The sequence below is a fragment of the Cicer arietinum genome, chromosome 8 (genome assembly GCF_000331145.2).
Source record: "Cicer arietinum cultivar CDC Frontier isolate Library 1 chromosome 8, Cicar.CDCFrontier_v2.0, whole genome shotgun sequence".
In the NCBI taxonomy this organism is placed as follows: Eukaryota; Viridiplantae; Streptophyta; class Magnoliopsida; order Fabales; family Fabaceae; genus Cicer; species Cicer arietinum.
The window spans coordinates 12445401-12451784 of record NC_021167.2 but is presented as its reverse complement, the minus strand read 5'-3'; positions in this window follow the sequence as shown (position 1 = coordinate 12451784).

Genomic DNA, 6384 nt, shown 5'->3' with positions numbered 1-6384 from the left:
GAATTCAACATAACAACACCTCTCTGTAGCAAATTATCCTTCAAAGGAATCCTATCTAAAAACAATCTCCAAGCTAATAAAGATAATTTTAATTGGACAAATTTATTCCACATAACGTTAAATAGTGACGATCCATCTAAATTCCATTCTTGCATGGTTATATGATAAGCTTCTTTGACAGAATTCTCATCTTGATAATTAAAACTCCATGCCCATCTATCTTTTACATTAACCTATAAACGAGTCAAACAACTCCTTTAACACACCTCCTACTAACGACAGGTCACTCGGAAATAAAGAAAATTTTCCTTCATCAACCACCTTTGATAAATTAGTAGGAAACCAATTATCAAAAGTGATATCCTCCCTATTCTCTATACTACACACATTTTTTCATCACATAGAGGCATAATGCACACACTTTTATCCATAGTTCCATCTTCCAACCCATATTTTTTCACCAAAATATTATACCACAAGCCATATTTTTTCACCAAAACATTATACCAAATGTCATCCCTATCCACCTTTAAACTCCAATATTACTTACCCAATAATGCTAAATTAAAAGTTTGCACATCATACACCTCCAAACCTTTTTTTTTTCTCTTCAGTAAACAATCCTTCACCATTTATCCTAATGAGTTTTATGAACATCCTCATTCCTCCCCCAAAGAAAATATTGACTAAATATTCAATTTCCGAGATCATACTTGAAGGGGCTTTGTGAAAGAAAGGAAGTACACTGGCAAGGTAGACAAGAAAACTTTCAAGAGAACAAGACGACCTCTCAAAGACAGATTGCGACTTCTCCATAACAATAATCTAGTTTTGATGCTATCAATTACATGATTCCAAAACACCAAACATTGAGAGTTATCCTTAATAGACAACCCGAAGTAAGTAAATGGAAAACTACCAACTTTACAATTGAGCATATTCTCCGCATCTATTAACTAAGAGTTGTTCACATTAACACTCACCAGTAAACTTTTTGTGAAAATTTACCTTTAGGCCATAAATGAGTTAAAACAAGAGAACAATATATTTAATAACTCAAATGTTGAACCACATTGTTTCAACCACAATCAACATACTATCAACAAATTGTAAATGACTGACCCTCAAAGCATCACCACCACCCATACGATACTCAAAATTATCTCCATTGTTATCTCTTTACAAAACAACACATTCGATCCCTCAACTGCTAATAAAAATAAGAATCGAGATAATGGATCTCCCATAAAAAGTCTATCTCCAACGAAAACTACTCAGGGTGGAACCCATTAACCAACATTAAAGTAGTTTCGTGCTGGGACGTTCTTGAATCCAACATCTCTAAACATTAGGAAAAATTATCGACCCATCCTTGTGTTCAAGTTGCTCTGTTATAATGAGTCATATGTTTTCTCAAAATCAACCTTTAACTTTATTAATTCAGATTTAGTTTACTTCGCATCATCCACTACCTTATTAGCAATCAGAATTCTATCAAGAATTTGTCTACCTTTCACAAAAACAATTTAAGTCTCAATAATAACTTTACCGGTGACTTGTTTTAGTCCATTTGCCAACACTTTGTAAATGAAACCCACCAAAAAAATAAGTCTAAAATACAAAATAGAGATAAGATTATCCTTCTTAGCGATAACACTATGAAAGTGTTATTTATCCCTCTAACCAACCTACCATGAACATGGAAATCAACAAAAATCTTCAAAAAAAAGTTATTTTTTAAGTCTTCCCAAAATTCTTTTAAGAATCCAAAATTTATCTCATCCAGTCTAGGACTTTTAAAACTATCACAATCCCACACAACACTCTTTACCTCCTTCATAGAAAAAGACTCCACCAAATTCGATGTTTATGCCCCTCAATTCTAACTCCATTAAGATCAAGCCAACAAATGGAATTAATTATTCTTCTTCTTGCAACCACCCCATGAAAGAATTTAGAGTTAACATTTCATTCTTTCAACCATAGTGCTCTTTAAAGAATACTGCACATAACTCAAGATAAGAAGAATAATTTTGATGAAAATTCACTTTTTCCTTCCACCTATAGATCAGACAATAGCTCTGAATTTCATGTGATATTCAACAAGTTCAAATTCTGTTTTTATACACGAACTTACTCCTCTAAATTGCTATAATGACTTTTATGCCACTCACCCAAACCTACCTTAACACCTTTCAGCTTCTCCTTCAGCACATATCCACCCCATCCTTGAAAACAAAAACTTCTCCATTTATCCTTCACAAACTCTTGATAACCATTAAAATGAACACAACATTTTAACATTCTAAACGGGCGAGGACCCCATTTTGGAATATAATCTGACAAACATCTATTTAACGCCTATAGGGAACAGTTAGGCCAAGGTGGACACCACCCTTCTTACTATAAGAATATATCCAATCTACTTTTAACCTAACCATTCAACTGAGACCAAGTAAAAAAATTTCCATTCAGAGGAAAATCAATCAGATCTAACTCTTTAATAAATTGATTAAAACTCCAAATATTGTTCTCCCTAAAACTCAACGCAATACTTTTCATCTTAGATTGTGACCTTATAACACATCAATTATCCACCATTCTACCAACTATCTCTTGCACCAAGTCTTGTCGCAAAACCTACTTACCAGCCAAATCACATGGCAGATACACATTACAAATAGTCACTGGTGCTTATTCATTTTAGGTTGACTACTGGCTTCCTCTAGACCCACATATGCATCCATTGAGTTGCCCACTGCTCTAAGGCCAATTTGGGTTCACTCCTACTCAAAGCCACTTCACAATTCTCCATTTTTAAATTAGCTAAATCCATTCTTATGACTTGTCTAGCCAAAGTTGCCCAAAATATGGTAGTTCCCCGAGAAAAGGAATTACCAAAGTTATTGCAACGCTCCATCTTCTTGCTAGGGGTGGACATGGGTCGGGTACGGTCGGATTCGGGTTAAAAAATCAAAACCGATTGAATCCACGGGTGGTACTTATGGGCCCAATCTCGTCTGTTTTTTATTTTGGGCCGGTCGGATTCGGGCCACTGGGAGACGGTTGTGAACGGGTGGGTCAAAACAGATTGGACTTTTGAACTTTATTGGCCTTTTTTTCTTTTTTTTTTTTAAAAAAGCATAAAGACCTAACCATGAAAAATAATTTAACCCAATATAGTTTGTTCCAGAGAATTGTACCATGCACCCCTACATTTTTACCTCTCACCCCCTCATTTTTTTCTATTGACTATTTTACCCTTTTTATTTTATCACTTTCTTTTCTCACCCCCACTTTCGAAACTTACAAAAATTTTCTTAATATTCGAAAGTTTTAAACTTTCGAAATAATTAAAACTGAGTTTTATTATCTATTTGGAACTTTTGTTAAATCAGAAACTTTCGAAATATAACTTTACATAAATAATTACCAATTTCGAAACTTTCAATGAATATGAAAGTTTCGAAGTTAACATTTTCAGAAAGTTTCGAAAGTTTGGAAGAATTTGAAACTTCCGAAACACATATCATTCGGAACTTTCGTTGAATATGAAAGTTCCGAAATGAAACATATATTTTTCAAAAATTTCAAACATTCGAAGTAAGTCAATTTCGAAAGTTTCAAAAAATTCCAAACTTTCGAAAATTTCAATTCATTTTTAGAAAATCTAAAAAGAAACTTCCGAAATTAGATATCAAAGTTAATACTATTAATTTATTACTATAAATATATTACTATGAATTTATTATTATAAATTTATTACTATTTATTAGTATTAATTCATTACTATTTATTACTAATAAAAATGCATTTCGGAACTTTCCATGAATAGCAAAATTTCGAAACTGGAAAACTTTACTTTTCTGAATTTTGCATTTCGAAAGTTTCATGTTCATGGAAACTTTCGAAAGTTTCAAAATTTTGGAAAAAAATGAACTTCGAAAGTTTCATGTTCGTGCAAACTTTCGAAATTTAGAAAGTTAATATTTCGAAAATTTCAAAGTTTCGAAATTTATCTTACTTTTGGATTTCGAAAGTTTCAAAGGTTCAAATGTTTGCAAATGTAATTCGGACAATTCAAACTTTCAAATAAAATGGATGAAAAAAAAAAAGAATCTTTTTGGGGTTTTTACTAATAATATTAGGGGCAATTTGGAATTTTCTTTGATGATGAGGGGGTGGGAGGTACAAGTGGAGGGGTGCACGGTACAAAACCCTTTGTTCCATTTAAGACAACTCTGGCCCATTAAAATAAATGGTCCAACCTGCCAATCAGACTCATATTTGTTTTATAACTTCAATTTTTTGTTTTATAAATTCAATTTTTTTAGATAACAATTGTCAATCACAGTTTTTTATAACAATATTAATCAAAATCTAATCAAATCAAAATTTTGTTATATTATTGTTCTCAAGGAATTTACCATTGGCCACAAAGTCTAAGCCAAATATTAAATCACAAATTCACATTCACATGACCAATACAAATTACATTCACACAACCAATACAAATTAAAAGTCTCAAGTACAAATTAAATTCCCATTTACACAACCAATACAAACATTCTCAAGTATAAATTACGTAAATTACATCATAATCAACCTTTTTGTATTCTTCTTTCTGTGTTCTCCTTTCAAATGCATAGTAATATCACTCGTTAGAGTAACTCGCTACAAAACATTAATACAACAAAACAATCCATAAACCCTACATTTCAAACATAAAATAAAATGTCACAACCAATACAAATTAAAATTCTCAAGTACAAATTAAATTCACATTCACACAACCAATACAAATACTCTCAAGTATAAATTACATTATAATCAACCTTTCTGTATTCTCCTTGCAACTGCATAGTAATGTCACTAGTTAGAGTAACTGGCTGCAAAACATTAATACAACAAAACAATCCATAAACCCTACATTTCAAATAGAAAATAAAATTTCAACACACATTTAGAAGCTAATTTTCTTGTTTGGCATCGATCGCACTTTATGAGATACTGTGATATATGCATACCATACAAACCCACAATATCATATACACATAACCATACAAACATTGCTCACGAATTAGAAATTAATCATTGGTTCATAAACAACGAACTCAAGTTTTAAAAAAGATAAAAAAAGAATCATAGATCTTACTTTTCTTTGATTCCAGTAGTTTTTCTCTGATACAACAGAAAGCACACAAAATAAAACTTATAGTTAGAAATTAATAGTTAAGTATTTATAAAAATTTGAAACTAAAAGAGGCAGAAAGCTATAGAAAGTAAACTTTTTGACCAAAAACTTAAAATAACATGCATAATACAGGAAACAAAATACTCATAGAACTCTAACCTTACATTATAGGCTTCTTGCTCTGAGCCAACAAACCAAAAGATGCTCATGATCATAGAAAGCTTAACAAGATGAAAATGCTAGTTATAAAAAATAAATTCTAACTGTAAAAAATAATAAGGAAATCATAAGAAAAATTCATAAAACTTTCTACGAGTACCTTTCATGTGCACTGATAGCGTTTCAGCAAGTGTACTGAATCGTTGCAAGTAATATTAAAACGGTAATACCGAGTGTCGAACTCAAGGATTGCGTTTTACTATTGAATTATATTTGATTACTAGAATTGAACAAAAAGGTTCCCAAGTTGATTGAAATAATGTTTGAAATTAACAACAATAATAAAATTGATCTTTTATAATGAGAAAAATGTCAGGGATGAGTTTCACTTCGAATCCAACCTTGGTGTCTAATTTGATCCTAGTTACTGAATTCTTTTATTGAATTATTACCGAATTCTCTTTATTATTCTTGCCCTAATGTCTTAGTGACAGAACCTTTAATTCCAAAGTAACCCCTAATTCCTTAGTGGATTTAAGATTAGAATTAAGCATTATCGTATAGAAATTCTCATATAAATTATTGCTTTGCAACTAATTTAATTGGTTTCATGACCTGCATCTATCCCTAGACTACAAATTCATGAATTTCTCATCTCAAGCATTCGTAAAGTCCACTTCCGTTTCAAAATACAAATCGTAGAACATTTTAATGTTGATCAAGCAATAAAAAGCATTAAGCACAGAGATGAGAAAAATAATTCAATAAACTCATTCATATAACTAGAAATCAAATCAGAAAAATAAGGGTTTCATCTAGTTACACTCATCCCTAACAAATAGGGTTTAGTTACTCATGACAGAGATACAAAAGATAAGGATTAAAGAAGAATTACAAGAATGATTCATGGATGATTCTTGATAAAACTGCTTCAATGGCGTTAGAAACGGCCGTCTTTGAGTTTCTATGCTAGGGCACAAGTCTCCCAAGTTCCCAAGAGTCAAAAAGATCCCTAAAACAGTAAAAATATG